Source organism: Psittacula echo (assembly GCF_963264785.1).
Source record: "Psittacula echo genome assembly, chromosome: Z".
NCBI classification, from domain to species: domain Eukaryota; kingdom Metazoa; phylum Chordata; class Aves; order Psittaciformes; family Psittacidae; genus Psittacula; species Psittacula echo.
The window spans coordinates 11754395-11768784 of NC_137742.1; the positions used below are offsets into that span (position 1 = coordinate 11754395).

The following is a 14390-nucleotide window of genomic DNA, read 5'->3' on the forward strand; positions in this document are numbered from 1 at the left end:
TATAATAAGTATTGGTATTTCCATCTCATGAAAGTACGATTTAAAAATAAAAAATCCTGATTTGGGAAGTCAAAAGGAAAAGGTTGTGACATTTTCTTCAGCAGTATAAACACTCTTGTTTTAGAAAACAGCTATTAAGACCTAAAAAGTTGTTGTTTTTCCTTAAAAAAATCTTCTGCTTTCATCCATCTGTATGCCCACAGAAAGATAACATATGGTGTTCATATTCTATAGATGATAAACTATTGCCTACTACCCAAAATGCAGTTAATATATTTTATTTAGAAATACTACCTTCAGCTATAGCTCTCCTGTTTTGTTTTCTATAAGGAATTATTTGACAGTATCTTGCTACCAGTAGCCGGACTTTTCTCTTATGGATTTGTTGCAAGATGTTAGGAAAACAATTTTTATTCTTTTTGCCTTTCATCTGGGGAGGTATCTGAATTGCCACAGCAGACATGGTTTATCTGGATTGTAGATTCTTTCCCATCTAAGAATTACTGTGTTACTTCACTTCTAAGCAGAAGGCATTTGGTTCAAAACTGTCATATTGACGTGGAAAGTGAAATTTAAGTACACCCTTAATATCTAAGAACTTCTGTTGGGGTTTTGTAGCGCATGCAAGCAAAACAGTTTAGTCCTGTGCCTTATGGAAAACACGGCAAAGCATACTAGAAGGAACAAAAGATTCAATGATGCGTCTCCCTGTGCGTATCCGTCTTTTTTTTCTTGAGAGACTACAAGGTCCATGAGGTGGTTCAGCGTCATTCTTTGTGTTTCTGCAGAACTGGAAGGAACACATGCTTTGAGATGACTGTTACAGAGACACTGGTTTAGTTATGACATCATAATCGTGACTTGCTTTGCCTTGACCATGCCTGTTGATCAAAAATTACCTTAAAACAAAATCTGTAAGATACGGAGCTTTCCAGCAGCCTGCTCCAGGGTTTAGCTGTCTTTACTGTCCAAAGGCTTCCTAACCTCTGCTCTTGATCTTTCTTTTGCCGTATAAATCCATTTCTCATGATAAGGACAAATAGTAAAGGAGCAGAATGGATTCTCTCCCTCTGTAAAATAGTGAAGGGCTATTGCAAAGAAAGGATGAAACCCCACTTGCTCTTCTCAAGTTCACTAAATGACACTTTTTCTTTTAATCAGTCTGTCTTCTTGCTGCCCGCCCTCACCTTTCCTTTCTTTGTTTCTTCTGAATTGCGGTGTCCAAAGCTGACTGTAGAAGTTCAGAATGTTCTCAGCTGAGAGCTTGCTCATGTGCACTACAGAACAATGAAAACTTTGTTCTCCAGGCTGTGATCCTGATATCCCAAGATATGAGGTATCCCGCTGTGATGGTGCGTTTTTATTGCAGACTAACACTCATGCATAGTTTGCCTCTTATCCTTTCCAGGACTGAGCTTCCTTCTGAAGAAGGGCTTTGTCGGTTTTTCCCTAGCCTATATTTGGGTTGGATTACAGCTGAATGTGGCTTTGCACTTTTCCTTATAGAATTGTGTGTTTTTTCACTCCTTAAGCACATTGCTGTCTGTCTCTTCCTAATCTGTTATGCCTACAAATCCTTCAGGTTGTGTGTGAAAAGTTGCAGGGTACCCAACCTGCCAGGCTGTGTGCTACCAGAGCTGCCTGAGGGACCCTGCTTCATGCATGCTTTGAATTTGGCTACTCTGAGTATGACTTTTTCCCAGCGTGTTTGGATCTGTTTTAGCAGGTTCACCTAGACCTCAGGATATAAAACTTTTACTGTTCTTCTCCTACACCTAAGACTAATTTACCTTGTCACAGAAGGAAGTTAAATGGATTTGACACAGTTCTTCTCTTGAAGAAGAGAACATGCTTGCTGTTATTTCTCTCCTTTTTATGTTCTTGAAGATAATAATAATTTATTATTTGTTCCAGTCTTGAATTCCCAGGGGTGTGTAGGAAGAAGTCAAGTTAGTGCTTTCATAGTTGTCCAAATCTTCCTTTTCCTATTTTTAACCGTAAAAGCTTGTTTTGCCCTTTTCAGATCTTCAAGTGCATTGCCTGTTTTTCAAGTTTTTAGTGCTTTGTGATTGTCAGTATGCAGCCTAGTACCTGAGGATGAAGATTTCTCAGGGCCAGCTGAATTAGAAGTAACTACCTTATCTGTTTGCTTTCAAATTCAGTTTTTGGTTGGTTTTCTTTAGTGCATCCTGTTTTTTATAACTTGCTGAACTTTCATATTCCTTTTTTTTTTTTTTTTTTACAAAGAGCAGTAATAATTCTACCAGCTGCCTGAATGCAGTTGTCTCTGTTAGTGAAGACCTGAAGCAATTAAGGCATCAAATGTTAGCCTCTTTAATGCCACCTGATGATAGTTTTGTCTTTATGAGAAGCAGCCATGAGGGGGTTTTGTCATACTGTGTGTTCATGGCTAGGTGGGGATTTTTTTCTGCATTGGCCTTTTGATTTCTTCCCTATGCAATCATGCTTGTCTTTTAAAGCTTCCACGAGGAGAGACTTCACGCCCTCTGAAGAAGGGGACAGGTCCTTTCTATCCTCTTCACTTGGATCAGCTTGTGATTTTTGTCTCTTAATGCTATTTCATTAACTTAACAGCTTCCTGAACTCCCTGTTCCTTCAAGCCTGTTTCTCATGAGCTCCAGTGACTGATTTCTGAGTTTTTATTAGTTTGTGTTTTTCTAGCTTGTCTAATTCCTTTCCTTCTATGGTATCAGGAAGACTGTTTTCTCAGATGCATTTGCATCCCTGTTTTTCTCTGCACTTTAGCTCAAATCCAGAAGAGCATCTCTGCTAGTTGCTTTCTCACCTTGTGCATCATCATTTGGTTCCTAGGTCTTGTTTGAATGTCAGTGATATGGATACGGACTATCTAGATAAATACCAGGATATTAAAGGTCTCCGTGATGGTAGTCTAAATGGCTAATTCTGTCGGCAGTTAGAAAAGGTCGTGTCTCATTTCTGTGATCACTCTATTAACATCTTCCCATCCTCTATCATTGCCTAAAAGCTTTCAAGAGGACTATCCTTCCCATTTGTTCCAGTGCTTAGAGCAGCTGCTTATGTCCTTATTCTTCAAAGCACTGCCCTCAGCTCTTTTCCATGTTCCCCTTCCTCAATGTGCATTATAATTTCATTAATACGTGTGGAGCTCCAGCTCATGGATCCGAACTACTGGATTCCTCTCACATAGACTACTGAAATGGTTCTTATGACTCTTAATTGTTAACGATATGTCTGAAATTTGAAAGAAAGAAAAGGAGGAAAAAAAATACACCCAAGAAATTTCCATATGTGATGGGATTGTAAATCCCCTTGGCAATACAGCCTCCTACCTGGGAAGAGATTAATATTCACGTGAATAATATACATACATCCTACAGCACCATGAGTCAGAGAAATGTCGTATTTTAATTAAGACTTGATAGCTAGAAAAAGGCACAGAAATTTGTAACTATGCATGTTAAAAAATAAAAAAAAAGCTTTGTGGTGGCACGCACTTTGGTTTTTTCCCCCCCTTCAGTTTTGCTGTTTTGTTTTTTTTCTCTTGTGTTTGTGAAGAAGAAACTTAATTATGCCAGAATCAAACTAGGGTTCTCAGCCCTGGGAGGAATGACTCAATAATTCTCACCTTCACACTTAGAACTTTGACTACAAAGGGGGATTAATTGATAGCTCATCTGCTGCAGTCCTTCTGTGAGAGCTTCTTTTCCAGAAGAACAAACACACAGCTATTGCATCTGCAACTTCCTTAACCAAAATAGCCTTCAGCTGGGGACTTGGCTCTGTGACTTTTAAAGTTACACAAATCTGAATGTAAGTTTTGTAAAAGAGAAGAATTGGCAGAGTGGAGAAGAGCAAAAATTCAGTCAAATCATCCAGTTGTCTCTCCTACCAATTCTTTTCAATATATTTAAGTATTACGAGAGGGTGTAGGGTCTTGGGTTTTATCCATTTACATTGAATCTCTTTACAGGAGAAGAAGCCTTATGCATAGTTTTCCTCTTTTATGTCAGGAATTTAAATACATCCATTTACTCATTTTCTTTTCCAAATCAAAGTCACTGGGCAGTGTTTCCTACTTGTTTTTTCTTCTTCTAGATGCCATTTTATAATAATTATTTTAATTTTTGTCTTTGCCTGTCAAATAATAGTCTGTTCTTTTTGCCTGTTATGTAACTAGAAAATACACTGATGCAGTTCATGACATTGTTTTTCTGGAATATGATAAGCACCAGCAGTGGAAGGACTAAGTGTCTGTTCTCCTTAGCCTTACAGGTACCCAGTTGTACCCTTAGTTTTATTTTCCCATGCCCCATAGCTCCACAGTTATCACTTCTGATCAAGCACCTGCAAATACCTAACAACCATCAGGGCCTCACTTTTAAAAGCCCTGGTCCAGGGAGGTTGTTGTACTGGTATTTTGGAGTTTGAAGCCTGGGTTTATTTATTTTGGGAAAGCAAGCTGTTGGTGCAAACCACCACTATTTCCGTCTTACATAGCTGTAGGATGCTCTCAAGAGCCCTCTCTGGACTTCCACAGTGAGTGAGGAGACCAGCAAGACACCAGCTGGTTCCAGTTTTGATTGCTAGTTTGGTTTTAACTTACCTGCCTCATCCCACTCCCAACATGTGAATCCAGGTCCTCTGATTAGTAAACCCATGTACTGTACATGAGCCCAGATGGCTAGTGGAGGACACGCCTGCTTTAAGCCAGCCACAAAAGGATTGAAAACTGCCCCTTTCCATCTCTCATGAACTGTACAGCCCATGCAATAGTTTACTTTCAGCATTTTATTTCTCTTGAGCTTTGTTGCCTAGGTGTCTTTTTATCAGTCCCGTGAAGATGAGTAAGCTCTGCATTTTCAAAGCCTCCCACGCAGTGGCAAAGAAACAAACTGAAGCACTGTGACTCTTAACAGAGAGTTGCTAGAAACTTCTCTTCATACAGGAAAACTGCATCTCTAGTTAAATATGTTACTTCTTTTTCACCTATTTTCTTTATGGAGGTTATCTTAAACCTCCACCAAAATACCATTATTGCTAATTGAATTTCCCAGGGATCAAGGTTGGTGGGGACTTGCAGACCACCCTTGTGGACATGAAATCACTGTTCCTGCACGAGAGATCCATGTAGGTAAGGCATGACCCAAAGGTCACTGCTAGCTGTAGGTAGAGACTGTTGTCAGGTGGCTATGCTCACAAGGGCACTCAAAAATGCTTTCTGCACACCTTATCTATAAAATGCATAAGTGGCTTTCAGATCCCTTACGGATTGCCTAATGGTAATTATTTAGAAAGCATTTGTATTTAAAAATACAAAAGTACTGGAGCTGTTCTACTACCTCTGCATGCTGTAAAATCTGATTTCCCTATGTTGTATCTGAGTTTGCAGGCTGGCAAGACTTGTGGGACTCCCCAGAGCCCATTTTGTCTTTCCCCAGGCAGTTGTTAGTGCAGGGTGACTCCTTGATGCTTGAACAACCTGTGTCTGTTGCCTCCTCTGGTTCTTGCTCTGGAAAGAGAGTTTCAGCCGACATGCTTTCCTCAGAGGAGGAAAAGCTTCTTTTATCTTCAAGTCTCTTAAATAAAATACCTATTCGCATCTCTTTGGAATAAGATGCATGTTTGTTACTCCTTACTGGGATTCTTTGATACCTACTATCATTTTTTAACCTGCTTTACAGCGAAAGTTCACAATTATGTTGCAGCAGCAACATATTTGTATGCACATAGAGGAAAATAATGTGCCTTCATTAATAATGCTGTTGTGATTTTTGAGTAGCTTTTTGATAACGTTATCTCCAAAAATCAGCAGGCTTGACCTTTTTAGAGTAGCTATGCTAAAATTTAGAGAAATACTCTCTTGTAGGGTAATAAGCTGGTCAGAAACACTTTCAATAATGACCACAGCAGCTATGAGCCTGTTAAATCATTAACAGGATTTTCTACAAGCTTCTCTGAACATAGCACTCAACTGGTAGTTCTGACACTCAACATCTGTTCACCTCTGCTAAAAAGCAGTTTTGGTGTTGATGGTCTGTATTCCACGGACACAGGACACTTGTCACCTCCTGTGACAACAAGTTCCTCCATATCTTCCTGTTGCTTACTGGAAAAATAAAACCAAACAAAATTGAGGAGTTTTCTAGTCATTAACAGGAGTTTGCAGAGTGGATAGCTGACTTTCCTATAGCACTGTTTTTACTTTTTCACTGCAAACTTCCTGTGGGCTTGCAAGACCAGGGGTAGCCTCCGTAAGAAGGCAAAGCATCCTGACATGTTCTTTTCCTGATCTGTACTTTTATTTAGGGTTATAGCTTTGCTTCTCTAGTTTTTTTCTCTAGTTTTTTGCTTTCTCTAGTTTTTTTGTCGTGGTTTAAGCCCAGGCCGTAAATCAGAACCACGCAGTCCACTTCCGCCCCCCACCTTTCTTCCCTCCGCTTCTGGAGGGATGGGGAGGAGAATCAAAAGAATGCAACTCCCACGGGTTGAGATAAGAACAGTTTAATAACTAAGGTATAACACAAATCACTGCTGCTACCACTAATAGTAATAATGATAAAGGAAATAACAAGGAAGAGAATACAACACCTTACCACCCGCCGACTGATAACTCCCCCACCCCGCAGTGCTTTAGCCCTTCCGGGAACTCTCAGTTCTACATCCTGGGCATGACGTGCTGTGGTATTTAATACCTCTTTGGCTAGTTTGGGTCAGGTGTCCTGTCCCTGCTTCTTCCCAGCTTCTCCTCCTCCCTGGCACAGCATGAGACTCACAAAGTCCTTGGTCAGTCTAAACATCGGTGTTATCAGCTTTGTTCCCAGGCTGAAAGTCAAAAACACAGTGCTGCAACAGCTACTAAGAAGGAGAAAAACTGACTGCTACTGCTGAACCCAGGACAGTATTGTAAACTCTAGACACCTGTAAGTCAAAATTCATAGGCAGCCTTTGAATGGGAATCCAAGTGCAATTTACTCTTCTTCCATGGTTTATTCCATTGATTTCCTTATAAAAAGAGGAAACATGTTTATGCAACATCTGGAACATAGTCTACAAACACAGGGTGTTCCACTATTGAGTGGATCTTGTACTTTGTGCCAGCACTGCACATTAAGTTCAAGTAGATCTGTTTGGCTGAACCGTATGCTTCTCTTCTCTGACTTGTAAAGGTCAAAATGATACTACTGGAAGGCATGTGGATAGTCTGCCATTGTATCTATTTTTTTGACTTGAAACGTTTTATGTGTGAGTGTTTTGACTTCTGGAGTGAAGCTGGGTGGAAAGTGCCTGCTGGTTTTGCAAAGAGTTGAGGGTTTTTTGGCATGGGGGGGGGGTTAGACTTGGGGATTTTGACTTTTTGAGGCAGACTGGGATATGACAGATGGGAGAGCCCACTGTGGAAGAGTCAGCATTTTAAGCTAGACTACATCTAGAATGAGGGGGAAATAGGACTCTGGTTCCTGATCTAAACTGGGCAATACTGAGATTTTAACCTAGGTTTGCCACAGCTTATGAATTTCTTCTAGGAAATCACTTTTCCCTGTGCTCCTTCACCTGTTTGGATATCTTAGACAAGAGAAATGCTCCTGTTCAAATTCATCATTGTCCTATAAATCAGATTTTTGATTCTGACAAATTGGTGTTTTCTAAAGGAAAATGTGTTCTGGTTACCTTCCTTCCTCTCCATGGAGGTGGCACCTCTGCTCGTCAGAGACCAAGATGTGGGTAGCAGCATTGGGCTGGCAGTGGGGTTAGATGACTTATATCTTACATAGCTGCCAGGTTCCCAATCAGACTGCATACCCAGAATTGCTGCCTTTTTGTCTCTGGCATCATTTCTCTTAGGCAATCTGGTTACAGCAATGTCTGGTGTTGTTATCTCCAGAATTGACTTCCATGTTGCAGGCTGAAGGAATTATCTATGTGCCCAGAGCACCTCTGAACCACAGTAAGCCCTTTTCCACTGCCTGGTGCTGCCCAGCTTACATTCACATGTGTACCAAGACTCATCCAAACACTTTGTCATGCAAGTGCTTTTCTTTCTATGATTCTATGATTCTTTTCCCAAGGCTTGCTGCTGCAGTTGCCTAAAGCTTTCAGGAAAAACGGAAACCAGACCTGGTTGGAGAGTGGACCAAGTCCTCTATATAGTATATATCAAAGACTGCATGGTAATACTAAAAATGTTGGAGATGAAGTGACCGGAGATGAAGTGACCATTGCCATCTTACACATAAATCCCCTCTTTGTTTTGGGGGTGTAATGGCAGAAAGAATTACAGAAGTGTGCTCTCTTGATAGAGACTTTTGTCTGCTGTGGAGTGGGGCACAAAAACCTGTGGTGTCCTGGCCATGGCATGCATGATGCTCAATAGAAATCGAGAGAGATTCATCTAGCATTGGAGTAAGTCAGTTCCTCCAGCTCTGAATAGGGGTGCAATGGGAAAGGTGGGTGGGGGGACTCCTACCTGCCACATACGCAGCCGTTAAAAATAGCATTGGCTGTTGGGAGAGCCAGACTTCACACTCTTATTTTTAAGGCTCTGTGTGGGAGGAGGGGATATTTCCCAGTGTTGTGCATTACTGAAGCAATCTGTGCAAGAAATGCTGCACCAGAGAGATAGCAGTGGGCTTTGGCTTACAAAGCACAAGTCTCAGGGGAGAGATGAACTAACTAGCACAGGCTGAGAGCATTATAAATGAAATGTTAACCCTTCATGCAGTGTTAGAAAACCCTTTGAATAGCATCATAACTTCATAGGAGAAGGCAGTGGGTCAGAAAAGGGGTTAAGTGCATGACAATTTTGTCTTTTAGTGTTGTTTTTCCTTTACTTGTTTCTTGTTTTTGAGGCTGCATAGTTACACAACTTGTTTAGATGCATGCTTCTGAGCTAATTTCTGGAGTTGTGTAAGGTTTGTTTAACTGGAATCTTCTCGTACTGTGCATCCATCTTTAAAATGATTGCTTTTCCTCCCCCTTTGTAAAGGTGGCATTTGGAAGTCAAAGTCCTGTTATTAATGCTTAATGTAATGCCTGAAGATAGCAGAACTCCAGTTCTAGCTGGTGTTACATGGATTATAGAATAGAGTAGCACTTGAATTTTATTTTCAATCATTTTAATGTATTTGCTTTATAGAATTAAAGCCACTTGAAGGTCTTCTGGTACAGCAAGTGAGTGCTGCTTATTAGAATGTAATTCTTGGCAGGTGATACAAGAACTTTCTTTGCATCCAGACTCCTTTCTTGGCATTCAAACAGGATTTTTAAGCCATGTCATGGCCACCACCAAGTTGTCTACTGTCTGCTCATATTTACAGTCTGAACAATTTTTTGACATTGTGAAGGACTGATCTGAGTCAATCTGTGTGTTCATTTCCGTTGCTGTGATGGTTAATCACTGGAACTTTCAAAAGGGCTTTTGGTGGTCTGGTCTCATTAGAAACCAGTATGTGGTAAAAGTGGGACTAATTCTTCCTCTCCTTGGCTTTTGAATCTGTAGGAAAATGCCTGCAGCCTTTCCTGGTGGCCTGTGAGCTGGGTTTGTAACATACATCCTCTGCCGAAAGGCTTTTGAGAACATCAATGTATGGTGTAGCTGTTCTGCAGGGAGAATTTCCTGAACACGTTGACAGCTTCATCCTGTCTGTAATATAAAACTAAAGATAATTTAGGCATAAAGCTGGGGTGCAATCCCAAATGTAGCTTGGGATTGTCACCTGTTTCTCAAGCATACGCAGGTACCAGATGCTGGAATGGCTGTTGCAAGTCTTGAGTGCTAATTTACTGGGGTGCTGTGGGCAGCAAGTCTCTTGCCATACAGGGTGGCTTGTGCCTTCAGGCTTGAAGGATGATGTGGTACCGGGTGAGCAGTGGCGCTACTCCCTGGCCTATGGGACTGTCCTGCTAAAAACAAGAGGATCCTGTTTAAGCCACTCGTATGAGCTGGATGAGGATGAGAGAAGGAAGGGCTGTACTGGCTACCTTTAGGCTCATTTAGTCTGCCCTCACTAGCATGGCGTCGTGGTTTAAGCCCAGGCCGTAAATCAGAACCACGAAGTCCACTTCCCCCCACCCCCCTTTCTTCCCTCCGCTCCTGGAGGGATGGGGAGGAGAATCAAAAGAATGCAGCTCCCACGGGTTGAGATAAGAACAGTTTAATAACTAAGGTATAACACAAATCACTACTGCTACCACTAATAGTAATAATGATAAAGGAAATAACAAGGAAGAGAATACAACCGCTCACCAACCGGTACCTCACCCCCCACCCCGCAGTGATCCAGCCCTTCCGGGCCCTCTCCATTCTACATCCTGGGCATGATGTGCTGTGGTATGGAATACCTCTTTGGCTAGTTTGGGTCAGGTGTCCTGTCCCTGCTTCCTCCCGGCTTCTCCTCCTCCCTGGCACAGCATGAGACTCACAAAGTCCTTGGTCAGGGTAAACATTCTGACCCACAACTGAAAACATCGGCTTTATCAGTATTATTCCCAGGTTGAAAGTCAAAACACAAGCACTGCACCAGTAGAAAAAATGACTGCTACTGCTAAACCAGGACACATGGGTGTAGAAACAATTGGGAAAGAAAGTTGCTGCCTGGAAAACGGGATATTAGTGAAGACAGTAATTGCATGCTGCTTTATATTCAGTGCTACGCTGCGACATACCAGGTGGGCAGTAGGTCTCATCTGCCTGTGTTTCCATCATATGTGTAATATGCCATGTAGGAAGCCAGCAAATTATTTGAGGAAGATGGGGACTATTGCAAAAATTACAGAGTAAGTTTGAGAAGTGGGAGAGGGGACACTGGAGAAGTCCTGTCAAGGGAGGTGCTGAAGGTGTGAGATGAGACCAAGTAAGTATGGCTCAGCTTAGCAGGCTGGAAGCTGAGAGTGGATGTTGCTGCCATGTACTAATACAGCATGGGAGTAAACATTGGCAAGCTTACAACTATTTAAGATAAAGGTTAATGTTAGCACAAGAACAGAAGGTTATAAGCTGGTTATGAACAAACCCAGGCTAAAAGTCAGAAAGTGATTTTCTAATTGTTAGTGAACAGCTCCCAAATGGATTTCTTTGCCCTTTCTGTTTCTAATTAATCTAAAATGTGTCTGTTTATGAAAGCTATTGTATGACAGTCACTTGTGGGAGCAAAGAATGGGACTTCATCATCCAGAAAGTCTCTAAGTAGGCTGTGAGAAATGTCCATGGTTCCACAGCCTCCATAGCTATTTTACACAGCATGGCCTCCCTGTGCTTACACTGTCCACCTCCCTGCCTTTGCTGCCAAGCGGTGGTGCTTTGCAGGACTCTGTGGGTTTCAGAGCACAACCAGAGGTGCATAGGAGAGGTTATTTGCTACTTAGATGCTGTCAGTGATGTAGAATTGTGAAAACCACACTGCAGCCCTGCTTGGATGGCTTTTCTGTGCAGTTGCGCAATAGATATTAACGATGCTAGACAGCGAGAAGGTTCAAGTATTGTACTTGAAGAACAGTACTTATTAGTGACTCATGCCTGGTAATGAACCTGTCATAGATATCATTTTATTTTCTGACAAATGTTCAAGTGGTAATAGTTTCAGAAAATATGGTGTAGTTTGTAAACAGGCTTATTCTTAAATGAGATTTCTAAAATTCCTCATGGGATTTCAATCGCTTATTTAGATAGTAAATTGCAATTGAACCTTTGTTCATTAAAAGTTTTTAAAAGCTAATGCTGGAAAATTATTTTCTAGGAGAGCTTGAAAAGCAAGGGAATATCAAGACAGAATTGGCTTTGTGCCCTAAAAAGGAGATACTAGAGCTAGCTGGGTATTCAGATTTAGCTGTGAACTGATAGATCTATTTAGCCTCACTTTGGTTACTTTAAGAAGTTACATACAGAAATAAATGAAATACAGATAGAGACTGCTTTATGTAAAAGACCAGTTTATTTTAACCATATTTCCATCTGTTTTTTATTTTTGTTAATGAGTCAATATTCACCTTGTATTTTAAAATAACACACACATTTTGGAGAAACTGTTATTGAGAAACAGAGAGTGCTAAATTCTGTTGCAATTTATTTAAATTTTTCTATTTTTATTCAATGTATCTTGTTAGTGCAGCAGATTGAAATGCATGCAAGTGTTTTTGTGATATCTCATATAACGGGTACTTGAAGGATCCAGTTTTGTCTACACAAAACTGTATAGATTGGCTGGTGTATTCACTCTGAATTTTGTTATGCCTAATTTAAGGAATTCAATTTAAAGCAAGTACAAGTCTCCTTCATATTTAGTGACACGGATACATGTTACTCATCCTAATTAAATCACTCTAATTTTAGCTTGCGGTAGTAATAGCTAGTTAATACACAACAGTGTGCAGCTGCTGGAATCATCCCTTTTTAACCCTATCTTTACATCCGCCTCTGTCCAGTTTTGGTGAAGGTGGAGTGACTTCTGTGACTTGAGAGCAAATAGCAGAGGCAGCAGCTACTGGAATGACCCCAGCCACCCATGCTCCTCATTTGGGTGTGTTTTGGTCAATCTACTTGCCTATCCTGTCACAGACTTGCTGAAGGGGCTAATTGGCCTCCCAGGCACTGGGCTTAGGTCAGCTATGTAATCAAAGCCTGCTTTGTAGTACAATTTTCATCCCCTGGCAGATGCTTTCTAAATCCAGTTATTTTCAGTTTTTGTTTGCATTAAATTCCTTCCCTGTCCCTTCCAATCACACAAGCAGACTGACTGGATTTCTAGACACAGTTAATCCAGGACCATTCTGCAGAGCCTGACAAGTGTTACTGAAGGTGTGAAAGCTGTGTCTGGGCTTACTAATACGAGTATGACTGCTGGAGATCAGCTTTGTCAGAGGTACAGTGTGGCAATGCCCCTTTTTTCTTGTTCAGTGCCTACACTAACAGTGTTCTCAGAGACTGACAGAGGCTTATATGTGGTTCATAACAATTATTTATGGGGTATTTTGGCTTGTTAATCAACTGCTGCCTTCTGCGGGGAATATAAATACATGAAGTTATTCCCGCTTAAGAGAAAAGCATATTATTTAAGGCAGAAGTCATAAAAAAGAAGGTAGGGCAGTAAAACATATTCCTTCCCTGCTTTTTGATTGTTGGTGCGTCTGTGACAAATGAGGAAGAAGGTGCTGGTATAGGGCACGATCTGTCAGCAAAGGTAGCTGGGCAGCGCTCCATCAGGTCATTAGTTGTAACTCCTCTGGCATGTTACTACATGATGTTGGGCAAGCCATGCTGGCTTTTAAAAAGGGTTTTTCCATTTTCTCTCCTTCTGATCCAGGAACTGATTTCTGGTTATTTGAGTTAAGATTCTGGAAACAAGCCATCAGAGCAGTAAGTGAAGTCGCTGAAAACCAGACTTCATAGTGTTTGATATGCTCCAAACTTAATTATTCTGAAAAATTAGGGTTTTGTTGTCTTGAGATGGCTGTCCAAACAGAGAAGGTCTTAACCTGACTTTGTCCTCATTCTTCAATTGTAATAGGGACTTTCTCACTTTCACAGGTATGCTATGAAAACACCAATTAGTGCTTGAATTACTTGAGCAATATGGTGATGACTTCTTAGCCCACTGCATTGAACAGCGGTGTAACTGCACTGTAATTTTAGGGCCTGGCTGTGGTACAGTAAATACTGCATGCAGTCGTGCTTTGAATGACACAAAGAAAACAATATTAAACAGTTTCTTGCTCAATGAGCAATAGAATACCCACTCTTGTTCCTCAGAAAGAGGTTTACTTGCACTGGAAAAAGAATCCACTTTTAAGTTCATACTGGGTGCTACCCTGTAGGATCAAGGCATTGAATTCCTGTAGCCACATCCTTGGATGCTGGACCTGTGTTTCTGCAGAATGCATGAACAGTTGTCAGAGACCATTTCCCTGTTCTCACTGTCAAGCCCAGGTAGGAAAACATGCTCAAAAGCATTTGAACTAAGCTGTTGTGTTGTGTTCAGCTGGGTTGTCATGCAGACCATCTGTCGGGACCAACACACTTTCATGCCTGTTAGCAGGTTCATGTGTTACCTTGCGGTTCCCTACCTGAAACAAGTTCTGGAATGACAGAGGTAAGGAGCAATAAAGCCAAGACCCAGGCAATATGTGAAGAGATTAACTAGACCATCCATCTTCCTCATAAGCATCTCTGAAAAATGCATTTACTCTTTCTTGTTAAAACATTCTGGGATGGAGATTTTGTAGCTTCCACGCTTATTTATACTTACGATTAAAAACTTTTCTAGATGTCTAACCTAGCTTTCCACTGCTGCAAGTTAAGCCTGTTATTTCTTTATCCGTATTTACAATAGAAATGCTCAGTAGTTTACTTCCCTTGTGCTTGCCACAACTAGTTTGTGTTTGAAGGCTGTTACATC

General features: G+C 41.1%; 1 protein-coding gene across 1 annotated transcript in view; it reads left to right on the forward strand.

Annotated features, from left to right (window-relative positions):
* The window catches only part of LOC308231703 (protein unc-13 homolog B-like), a gene marked incomplete at both ends in the record, with an annotated part of 214278 nt that overhangs the window by 85172 nt on the left and 114716 nt on the right, over positions 1–14390 (forward strand). The window lies entirely within an intron of this gene.